Below are 13,068 nucleotides of genomic sequence, written 5' to 3' on the forward strand. Positions count from 1 at the left end.
CTCTTTTTTTTTAAGACCTTAATTTCATCTGTGACAGAAGATTCTTCTGGCCTAACCACCTCTTAAAGGCCCTGCCTCTTAATACTATCACATTTGACAAGACCTGAAATTTTGGGGAGACACATTCAAACCATAGAATGCATATACACATTCTTCTGTCTATCCATCTATTTTTATCTATCCATACTGTAAATTATAAGGTATTCGAATGCCTCCAATTTCAAGTCAATATCACAAGAATCATTATGGCTTTTCTTCTTTCCATACTTGTAACTTTCTTCCCTGACGGTGATCCACCCCACTCCTATTCTAGTATATTTTCTTATTTGATTAGACCCGTATATGGAACCAACCTCTCTTTGTCACCATCTTCCCACTTCCATCAAAGATGCCCTCCTCACCCTGCTCAGGCTATAAGATTGCTTGCTAAGATCCATCACCGTGAACAACCTCCTTATTCCACTTGGGCTGTGATACCATGCAGCAAGCCACCCATCCGTGGGGATGCTCTCCTGCCCCACCTGGGCCCTAATAGTTCATGCTCAGGCTGGAAACCCTCTCCTGTTCACATGGATGTCCTCCTCATACTGCTTGGGTTGTGACACCATCACTAGGCCACCACCCACTCCTCACCCTGTGGCTATATCAATGGATCTCAAATCTGACTGCCTTGGGACTATTTTATAAAATACCAATGTCTAATCCCAACCCAGAACAGTCAGCTCAAAACTTCTTGGGGATGGAGCCCAGAATAAATATTTTATTTAAAAAAAAAGAAAGAAAATTTCCCAGGGGATGATAATGAGCAGCCAAAGCTGAGAGCTATTGAGTTAGATGGTTCAAATGTTGAAAAGCTAATTGGCATCAGTTTAGGATATCTTAAAGCACCCAACTCATTTTGAGGAACAGAAATAACTGGGTTTGGTTAAGGCCTCTCCTTTTCCCTTCAACAGAGCTAGAAAATTCACTCCCATTGGTTTTTATTGCTTTTGTTTGGTTTTGTTTTGTTTTTTTTCCTTTACCCTCAATCTTCTATGTTTGCATAGCTGATGAATATCCTTCTACTTGACATTGCTTTTTTTCTTTTTTCGGATATTGCTGATTGATTCAGTCAGGTTATAGTGATCCAGGCTTATTCAGAAAGACTTTACATTATCTGAGTCAAAGTCAATATGTTGATTTTAATAACGATATCAATAGTTACCACAGAGACCATATCATAGGCATGTTCAGAACATGCCATCCCAAAATATGCCACTTTGGCTTACTGATTATTTTGAGTTAAAGCATTTGATAACAACATATGCAAAAAGGGTACTCTGATCTTCCTTTTCTTCCTGAAAGCAAGAGATAAAATTTCTATGAGAAAGGTACCCTCCCTGTACCAGGAGGAAGAAAGACATTTTTATTGTCCATATTGGCAAATCAAGGCTAAGAGAAAACTATACAAATCTTGTTAAACTAATCTTATCTACCTAGTATTTTTTCACAATTAACTGCCCTAGCTCAAACCCCTTTGTCTTGACAAATTTTCACAATGCACTACTCTTTGTCCATCTAGTACATAAACTTTCAGCTCTCGCTGCTTTTGGGGTCTTCATTTTTTTCTTTGGATGGCTCCCACGTAGATATAAAAATTACAGAATAAAATGTGTAGATTTTTCTCCTGTTAATTTTTCTTATGTTGGTTTAATGCTTACACCCAGTCAGAGATCCTAAGAAGACAGAAGAGAAATTTTACTCTAAGAAGAACTTTTTACATCAATCACACTTAAGAATCATTACTGCTCTATAAAGTAAATAAATGTGTCCCCATTTTATAGATGGGACTGAACGAGATTAAGTAACTTGTCCAAGGTTACTGAACACGCAATTTTTACTTTAAATCCTATGTTCTTCCTGTGCATTGCTCTGCCTCTCACATTTTAACTTTCAAAGGCCAATCTTTTTTGCTCATTTTCATATTTTTTGAAGAAATTTTCCATAATTGTAGCATTCAAGTGCTAACAAAAGTCACTGTAGCATAATTGACTAAAAACTGGATTTCAATATGAGTTAGGACAATCTTGGATGCCTGCCAGAGTTATTTACTAACAGTGATTGAGAAGCCAAAAGGAAGCATGCGTAAGAAAGATTCATGTGCAGACCCAAATGGACTCCTGTAAGAGTGAAGCTCAGTATTGTAAATTGGACAGGAAAACAGAGGCAATTATCTAAATGTGGTTTCTTTGCACTATAAGCCTGCATTCCTGAGCAGCTTAAGTACAAAGGCTGAAAAGAAAATTGTTTGGCCTGGGACTTGTCATTTGAATTTTCCCCAAAGGTGACATTCAGATATATAAAAGTAACAAATTTAAGTATTACTTTAAAATGTCTACTTATCTAATCCTCAGGTAGTTCTCAAGTTAAATGTTATTATTCAGATCTTTCCAAGAGCCACTGACTGATTTTTCTTTATGTTGTTTTTATTAACGTGAGTCACCTTTAACCTGAATTATTTAACCAAAAACACAAAGAAGGGAGACAGAAAGGGAGAAAGAGATATAATAAACAATAAAGAAAGCAAGAAACTGACCTTTGACTGAGGTGGTCAAGTCAAAGCATCTCTTATTACACAGGAGGATATATCTCACAAATGAGATTTACCTTAGCATGAATTTCCCTGTTTCTAGAGGCTGGAACATTTAGCAGGTTATTAATGACCCATGATACTTGCATTTCATTGTTTAACCAGAAAAAAAATAGTGTCATATGAGGAATTTTAGATGACTAGCTATGACTCCATTTATTGGTCAAAGAAAGGTTTATGGAAAATTCTGAATTTGCTTTGTTCTTTATTACTTGATAGTTCCCTAAGCATTGAGCTGTGAATCCAACTTGCTTGTATGCTCCAAGTTCAAGTATTAAAGGACAATTATAAATCATTTGTGAGCAATTTAGTTAAAGAAGTTTCCTGGGAGCCGGGTGCAGTGGCTCACGCCTATAGTCCCAGCACTTTGGGAGGCCGAAGCGGGTGGATCACAAGGTCAGGAGATCGAGACCATCCTGGCCAACACGGTGAAACCTTGTCTCTACTAAAAAAAAAAAATACAAAAATTAGCTGGGCATGGTGGTGGGTGCCTATAGTCCCAGCTACTCAGGAGGCTGAGGCAGGAGAATCGCTTGAACCCAGGAGGCAGAGGTTGCAGTGAGCCGAGATTGCGCTACTGCACTCCAGCCTGGTAACAGAGCAAGACTCCGTCTCAAAAAAAAAAAGTTTCCTGGATAGCTCTTTGAGGCTTTTAATAAATTATGGATGCATTAATTAGTCATCATGATTTTTGGATAATAGAGTAACCTTGAAGCTTACTCCAGAAGATTAGAATATTCTAGACTTTGTTCTTTCCTCTTTTATTCCTCTGTCCAAGGACTGGCAGGGCAGAGTTGCAACCTTCTAAGCAATGGTTTCCAAAAATTTTTGGTTGTGTATTTCTGTTGATGAAAAAAAAACCAAAGTTTGTGAATATATTCCCCAAAATAATAGATATGCACTACTATAATAATATAATATAGAATCAATTTATATGTAATATATAAATGGTAAGAGTAGGAGATAAAAATGTAACCATCCAACAGGTTCACCTTGCCCACTGCCTAGACAGAGCCAATTTATAAAGACAGGGTAATTGCAATAGAGAAAGAATAATTCATGCAGAGCCAGCTGTGTGGGAGACCAGAGTCTTACTATTACTCATATCAGTCTCCCCAAGCATTTAGGGATAAGAGTTTTTAAAGATAATTTGGCAGGTGAGGAGGCCAGGGAGTCAGGAGTGGTAATTGGTTGGGTCAGAAATGAAATCATAGCAAGGCAAAGCTGTCCTCTTGCACTGATTCAGTTCCTGGGTGGGTGCCACAAGACCAGATGAGCCAGTTTATGGATCTGGATGGTGCCAGCTGATCTATCAAGTGCATGGTTGGCAAAATATCTCTAGCACTGATCTTAGGTTTTATAATAATGATGTTGTCCCCAGAAGCAATTTAGGGAGAGGGTCAGAATCTTGTAGCCTCCAACTGCCTGACTCCTAAACTACAGTTTCTACTCTTGTGACTAATTTGTTAGTCCTACAAAGGCAATGTATTCCCCAGGCAGGAAAGGGGTTTGTTTTGGGAAAGGGCTGTTATTACCTTTGTTTAAAAGTTGAACTATAAACTAAGCTCCTCCCAAAGTTAGTTCAGCCTATGCCCAGGAATGAACAAGGACATCTTGAGGCTTAGACACAAGGTAGAGTTGGTTAGTCAGATTCCTTTCACTGTCTCAGTTATAATTTTGTGATGGCAGTTTCAAAAACAATAATAAAAATTTTATTATTTTAATTTTATAGTCCATTTTAGGAGTCATTTTTCATATTTTAATGTATATAAAAATTGCCTGGGAATATTGTTAAAAATGCAGATATTGATTCATTAAGTAAGAGATATGGCCTGAGAATTTACATTTTTAACAAGCAAGCAAGGGATACTGATATTGCTGGACTACGGACCACATTTTTTAACAGCAAGACTCAAAATCAAATGTCACATTTTATAAATTATTTCCTCCTCTTCACATTTCAAAAAATTTAATAGCACATCCTTGGTCCAGGGAAACAACCGAAGCGTTCACATACTTACTGTGATGGTTAGGCTAGCTTTGTTTGAAAGATGATGTCACAAAAAAGGTTTATGCTTTTTCCAACCCTCTGGAAGTGAGCCTGGCTTCCCCTGAAATCTGAGCGTCCACACTGATGACCTTACGGATAGATTCTTTTGGCTCTTAATCTTTTTACTCATAGTTTTCCTCCTGAATACAATGCCCTGAGCTTAACAAACTCCTTTTAGCTTAGTAGCAACAAAACTGGGACTAGGGTGAAACACTATCCTTAGATAAAAAAGTTTAAGAGGATGCCAAAAAATAACCAAGTAATCAAGGTAGGTAATGTTATGATTCAGTATTTTAAACAATTAAATCGACAAACTGTGGCTGGCTGCCTGTTTTGTAAATAAAGTTTTATTGGTCCCAATATTCTTCTTTGTCTTGCCATTGGGCACTGCCCACTGCAGCACCAGGAGCTTTATCAGACATATCCTAAATGTCCTCTTCCAAGTAATTGTTAAATATAGCCTTCAATAAACTAACTTAAAAAAAATCTATGTTATAGCACACAATATTTGAAGAAAAATCAAATATTTTTACATTAATTCTCTGGATTATTAAAAAATTAGAAGGAATATTTAAACTTATGATGTCTTTTAATGAAATTAGCCTGAAAGATAGAATGGCCCCAGTGGTAAAAATATTACCTTAATTCCAATCTTGATTGTTGTATAAAATCTGACCCATAATTTTTCTGCTGTGAAGGAAATACAAGAGGTATCAGATTTGATAGCATTTCTACCTACGGGGCAGAAAAAGTAAATTATCTACAAACAAATAATGTATTCAAACTCAGTCTTGAGATATCTCAATATATCAGTAAATGATCTTAAAATCCATTCAATCATCAAGCTAGAAACTTTGATGCTGTTGTTAATTTTTCCTTTTTGGTTTCATTTGGCCATAATCGATTGGTTGCCGAATTATTTTAGTTATATTCCTCAGAGACCTTTGGATTTGCCTTTTATCCTTTTGAAACCTTTATTATTATCATTAGTTTGAGACAGAATCTCACTCTGTCACCCAGGCCGGAGTGCATAGGTGTGATCTCAGCTCACTGCAGCCTCCGCCTCCCGGGTTCAAGCGATTCTCCTGCCTCAGCCTCCCAAGTAGCTGGGATTACAGGCACATGCCACCATGCCCTGGTAATTTTTGTATTTTTACTAGATATGGGGTTTCACCATGTTGGCCAGGCTGGTCTCGAACTCCTGACCTCAGGTGATCTGCCCACCTCAGCCTCCCAAAGTGCTGGGATTACAGGCATGAGCCACCGTGCCTGGCCCATATCCTTTCTGCTTCAACACTCATCTGCACTGCTCCTCAAGAATCTAGGTTCTTCCAATTCCAATTCAATCTCCATATTGCTATTATAAAATAAAGCTCCAGTCACTTCATTTCACAACTTTAAAACTTTATAAAACTTTCTGTGATGGGTTAAATGCACAACATTTAGCTTAGTGCTAATCAGACTGCATAGCCTTATCTTCCACTGTTTCCTGTGTACCTGCTACAGCCATGTTGCACTGTTTGCTGAAGTCATTGAGAAATATGTACTCCCTGAAGTCATGGATCTCAAATACTATATAAGTATATATATAGTATTTATATACTATATATATACTTATATATAGTATATATAACTTGGGGTTTTGTTCATTTTATAAAAAGAGTCTAAGTCTAAAGCCAAATGCAAAAATAAAACTCAAGAAATAGATAGAAGGAGATAAAGATGGAAATGGAAATAGAGGTAGAGAGGTGGGGAAAAGAGGGCAGTAGGAGAGCTAACAGGATTATCTGAGACTAGGGTGCAGCTGTATCTGAACTAGTTCACCTCTAGATATAAATATCTAGATCTTTATGTAAATTTAGTTTTTACAGTAAATTCATTCTCTTTGTATAGACTAACTTGAGTTGAGTTTTTGAGGTTTGCAACTAAGACTCTTAAACAATACAATAAACCTAATAAAAATTGAATTCTGCTGCTGTTCATTATTATACAGTTGGTATCTGTGGTTTTCTAGTTTCTAGTTGAGATTAGCCAAAATGAAGAGCAGACAACGAGCATTAGTAGGGGCAGGAGATGGAGGCAAGGAAATACCCGTAATTAAAGACAGGCAAATTGTTGGTTTTTTTTTTCTATGAAGATTTTTCATTTTCTGATTGGCTCACATTTTAGAATTGTCCAAACAAAGTAAGCCTCTATACTTACAGATATATAAAGTTCAAAATACATGCATTATATGTACATAACACAATGAAAACAAAACAAAAGAATATGCATTTTTCAGAGCTGGTGACTTTTCTTGCTGTACTGGAACTAATATTGTCAGGTGTGGGCTGAAGGTAAAGGACAAGAAAGGATTTATCTTGATTATTTTTCTTCTAGTTATGTTTTTGCTGAGTGTCACAGTGACCTTCCCAATGCAGATGCTCACAAGCTGCCAGCTTCTCAACATCTGTTACTATTGCTATTTTGAAAATTTAGAAAATCAACGTACAGCTGGACTCTGCATTTATTATGGTCACAAATGGAATCTCCAAAGCCAATGGGGTTGATTTTGTCTAATGATTCAACCCAAAGAAATATATGCCTTAGGCCATTTGCTCGAGCCTGAGCTATTAGGAAGCGTGAGATGACCTTGGGCTTTGATCCCGTCTAATTTGCTGGCCACAGCAAAAGCACTCATGGCAATCAACAAGAGTTATTTAAATCATATATTTGTCCTTATTTTAATAACTTTATTCTTTCATGCGTCATAATTAACTGCTTTAAAATCACATGTTGTTGCCTGAAAAAGGCAAGGCTTGTCAAAAAAATAACCTGCAAATTGACCACAGCTGATTTACTAACAAAAATCAAAGACTGGTGGCATACTTTTTAAATCAAAAACTAGGCCTAGTGAAGATGTTTTGCCAAATGTTCTTGTATAAAACTTTTGTTATGTTGGTAGACTTTCCATCGCTGTAAACATTTCATCAGGAAAGGAAATGAGATGCCTTTGTTTTGGACATCCACAACTCAAAGCAGCAATCTCCAAAAAGCAAAACACAATTTCATTCATGAGTAGAACATTCTTTTCTCATCAACAAATTGGTAATGCAGGCAGGATGCTGGCTATCCTAATGCTACTGGGGCATGGATTTTGGCAGCAGCTGTCTGCAAGTGAGCCTGTGGACATGCTGAGGGTCACCCTTACTTGTCTTTTTCTGTTAATTTCTCTCCCATACTTCTCATTAAGATAAGAAGTCTCACCACTCCCACACGTGGCTTTCTCAGCAGCTTTCTGGCCTGTGCACTAGTTGGGTTGATTTACGATTTAATTTTATGGATGATATCACACAATTATCTCCAGATGAAATAATCAGGATGAAGATCTGCCAACCAACATTAGAAATGAAGCAGGTTCATCCAGCACCAGCCATTTCTTCACTGTAATTATTTTTTGTTTTGACTTCATAAATTTGTCCGGAGATGCTGGGTGTTCTTTTTTAGCAGGGCCTCATTTGTCTAATTCAAATGAGATTATCTCACTCTGTTCCCCACATTTCCTCATATTTTTCTTATCATTTTGCATCCAACAGAGAGACTCATAAATTATGATTTGTGGAGCTAAAAATATACAAAATCTAATCTGCCCAATTTATGATGCACTAACAGAGTCATCTTGATGAATTGTGAATCTTAAAGTTTTGATTCACAAAAGGGAATTCACTTTTGATTCACAAGAGGGTAGAAGCAAAGGAGAAGCAGAGTTGATGATCTGCAGGTCCCCTCATCACTGAAATCACCTAAATAAAACTTGCCAAGTTAAAGCCAGAAATGTACAACCAGTTGTAATGACTGGATATGTTCCGTTCACTGAGCCCTCAGTTGCTATGTGATCTGTGGTACTGAAGGACATCTGTTCTTTTTGTTTTTTAATGGTACACTGAAGAATTATGATGGGTCAACCTGACCAAGTATTCTCCATCTTTCTTCCTTCCTCCTAGGCATAAGAAAATTGCATGCTTAATTCAAGCCAAAATTCATCATAGAAGCCTATGAGAGCATCTTAACCACAAAGATCCCTTTGTTGAATGTTGGTATTTACAAAAATGATGATACAGAACGACAACAGCAAAACATACTTCAGAAGCTTTGGACACTTGTTTATTTAGTTATTCACAAATATTCATTGTTATGCCAGACTATTTTTATGCTTGTAGGCCAAATTAAGTTTCTTTAGCCAAAGAACAATGAAACTGTATTATAGTATCTAAAGCAGGGAAGAGGAAGCAGTGAAGAAGGACATAATTAGATCTTACACGCTGTGGGTTATGGAGAAATAACTGGAGTAGAGAGAGGTTCTCTAAGGGTGGTTCTTGAACCAAGCCCATCAGCATTTCCCGTGAGCTTGTTAGAAATGTATATTCTGAGCCCCATCCCAGACCTATTGAATCAGAAACTCTGGGTGGTAGTGACTACTTTCTACTTTAACAGGCCCTCCAGGTGATGTACACTCACTGGAGCATGGCAAAAGTAGCTGTGGAGGATTTCAGATGAACATCCATATTAACTAAGATATAGCTGACCCTTAAACACAAGTTTGAACTGTGAGTCCACTTGTACATGAACTTTCCTTTGCCTCTGCCACCTCTGAGACAGCAAGACCAACCCCTTGTCCTTTCCCTTTTCCTCAGCCTAGTCAAGTGAAAATGATGAGAATGAAGACCTTTATAAGGATCTACTTTTACCGAATACATAGTAAATATATTTTTTCTTGCCTTTTTTTTTTGAAGAGACAGGGTCTCCTTATGTTACCCAGGTTGGATTTAAACTCCTGAACCCCTGAGCTCAAGCAATTCTCTCTCTTTTGCCTCTTGAGTAGTTAGGATTGCAGGTGCAGCCATTGCACCCAGCTCTACGATTTTCTTAATAACACTTTTTCTCCAGATTACTTTGTTGTAAGAGTGCAATATATAATGCATATAACATACAAAATGTATGTTAACTGTTTATATTATTGATAAGGCATTCTGGTCAATAATAGGCTATTACTAGTTAAGATTTGGGGGAGTCAAAAATTATAGATTTTTGACTGCCTAGGAAGTCAGCACCACCAACCCCTGAGTTGTTCAAGCATCAACTGTACAGTCATATCTTTCTTAAATATGGGGATACATTCTGAGAAATGCATCACTAAGCAATTCTGTTCTTCTGTAAACATCATAGAATGCACTTACACAAACTGAGATTGCATAGCCTACTACACCCCCAGAGTCTACGGTATAGCTTATTGCTTGTAGTCTACAAATTTGAACATCATGTTACTATACTGAATACTGTAGACAGTTGTAACACAAAGGTAGGTGTGTATCTAAACATAGAAAGGGTATAGTAAAAACAAGGTGTACAGGCATTGTGACTTTAGTACTAATATCCCTCTGTTATACTATGAATCATATGACAGGGTGTACATCCCTGTGACATTAGGAGTAACATCCCCCTAGAATAGGACAAATAATATCACAGGAGGTACCCACCCTGTGACTTTAGGAGTATCACCGCCCTGAATTATGAGGAATACTGTCCCAGGGTATTAACCTCCTGTGACCTGAGGAGTAACATCCCACTGGAATATTACAAATAATATCACAGTGTGTACACCAACTGTGATATTAGGAGTCCTATGAATTTTTAGGATATTAGGTATAGTATCACAGTAGGTGTACCTACCATGATATTAAAAGTTATATCCCCCTAGGGTATTGCGAATAACATCAAAGTGGGTGCACACCGACTGTGATATTTGAAGTAATATCTCCCTAAGATATGACAAAAAATATCAAAGCATGGACCCTGTCTGTGACATCAAAGGTAACATCGCTGTGGATATTCCGAATAATATCACAGGGTGTACACAACCTGTGACATTAGGAGTAGCATCCCCAAAAGATATTCCGAGTAATATCACAGGGTGCACACCCCATGTGACATTAAGGGTAACATCTTCTTAGGATGTTACGAATGACATCACAGGGTGTACGCCCCCTGTGACTTTTCAAGTAACATCCCCCTAGAATATTATGAATAATATCATGAGTGTACACCCCGTGTGACATTAGGAGTAACATCTCCCTAGGATATTACGAAGAATATCACTGGGTGTACACCCTCTGCCGTATTAGGAGTAACATCCTTCTAGGACATTATGAATAATATCACAAGGTGTACACGCACTGTGATATTCGGAGAGATATCTCCCTAGGATATAAGGTGTACACTCACTGTGATATTAGAAGCAATATCTAACTATGATAGTATGAGACATATCAAAGGGAGTATTCTCACTGTGATAATAGATGTAACCATGGATATTACAAATAATATCACAGGTTGTACACACATGACGTATACCCACTGTGGTATTATTTGTACTGTCTTAGAGAGATATAACTCTCTAATATAACACAAAGAGAGATAATTCTGTAATATCTCTGAGATATTACAAATAATACCACAGTGAGTGTACACCCACTGTGAGATTTACAGTAATATCTCCCTATAAGACTACAAATAGTATCGAAGGGTGTATACCCCCTGTGACCTTAGGAGTAACATCCTTCTGGATATCGGGAATAATATCATAAGGCATACCCACCCTGTGACATTTTGTACACCCTTTGTGACATTAAAAGTCACATCCCCCTAGTGTATTATGAATAATATCAAAGGCAGTTGATGCACATGGTGTGCATACCCTGTTACATTAGGCATAATCTTTTTCTGTGATTTATGAATAATATCATAGAAGGTGTACACACATGGTGGACACTCCAGGTGACATTAGGAGCAACATCACCCCAAGATTTTAGAAATAGTATTACCAGGGTTGCATACACATGGTGTACTCTCCCTGTGACATTGGCAGCAACATTCCCCTAGAATATTACGAATAACATCAGAGGGGGAGTACACATATAATGTACGCACCTTGTAAACTTAGGAGTAGCATCTCCCTATGATGTTATGAATAATATCACAGAATGTGTACACACATGGCGTATACCCCATGTGATGTTAAGAGTTACATCCTTCTAGTATGTTAGGAATAATACCACAAAGGTGTTCGCACATGGTTAACACCATATGGAGTATTAGGATTAACATCCCTCCAGAATATTACAAACTACATCACAGGGGATGTGCACACATGGTGCCCATGCCCTGTGGTGTTAGGAGTACATTTCCCTGACACATTACGAGTAATATCACAGAGTGTACACCTTCTGTGACATTTGGAGTAATGTCCCCTAGGACAGTACAAAGAATATCACAGGGTGTACATCCCCTATGACCTGAGGAGTAACATCTTTCCAGGATATTGTGAATAATATCACAAGACGCACAGCTCCTGTGACACGAGGAGTAACATCTACCTAGGATATTATGAATAATATCACAGGGAGTACACCTCATGTGACAGTAGGAGTAACCTCGCCCGAGGATATAAGGAACAAATACAGAGGATGCACACGTGTTGTGACGTTAGCAGTAACATCCATTTAGGATATTACGAATATTATCACAGTGTGAATCCCCCCTGTGATATTAGGAGTGACATCCCCCTACAATATTGGAAACCATATCATACAGTGTACACCCCCTGTGACATTAGAGGTAACATTTCGTTAGGATATTATGAATAATATTACAAGGTGTACAGCCCCTGCGATCCTGGTCATGGTTCACGTTCTCGTGTTTATTCCCATGTCTAGTAATTTTCTATTGGATGTTAGACACTAAATGCTATATTGTTAAATGTCCTTTTTTTTAATGTATTGATTTAAAGCATGTTGAGTTTTGTTTGGTATGCAGTTACATTTCTTGCAAATCAGTTTAGTCATTTCAAGTTAGCTTTTTTTTTTTTTTAGCTTCGTTAGCATATGTCTCAGTAGACTTTACTTCAGGGCTACTTTAGCTCGTCTACTAATGTATAACCTTTCTGGGGTTTCTACTGAATGCCTCAGGCATTCATTGAAGTCTGTCTCCTCTGACTAGTCAGAGCTCAAATGTATTTTAGCCCTAATGAGCTTTGAAGATTGCTCAGCTTTCATATTCCTTTTCCTTTGTCCAGCCTTATAGATTCTTGCCTCATGCAAGTACAGCTATGCATTCAGATAAAGAAAAGCCCTATGCCAATCTCTAGAACTCTCTTTCTGTATAACCCACTCTCTTTTGCACTCTGTCTCACAAATTTCAATTCCCTTAATTTTCCCTAATTGATTTCTTCCTCTTCAATTCCATGAGATTTTTATGTTAAATTTTGTGTACCTTTCCCTCCACCATTGTCTAGAAATTGTCTCACAGAGTCAAGGTAATTATAGGTCTCACATCATTTCTTTCCCTTTATTTA

This window comes from Pongo pygmaeus, chromosome 2, assembly GCF_028885625.2.
Source record: "Pongo pygmaeus isolate AG05252 chromosome 2, NHGRI_mPonPyg2-v2.0_pri, whole genome shotgun sequence".
Taxonomy (NCBI): domain Eukaryota; kingdom Metazoa; phylum Chordata; class Mammalia; order Primates; family Hominidae; genus Pongo; species Pongo pygmaeus.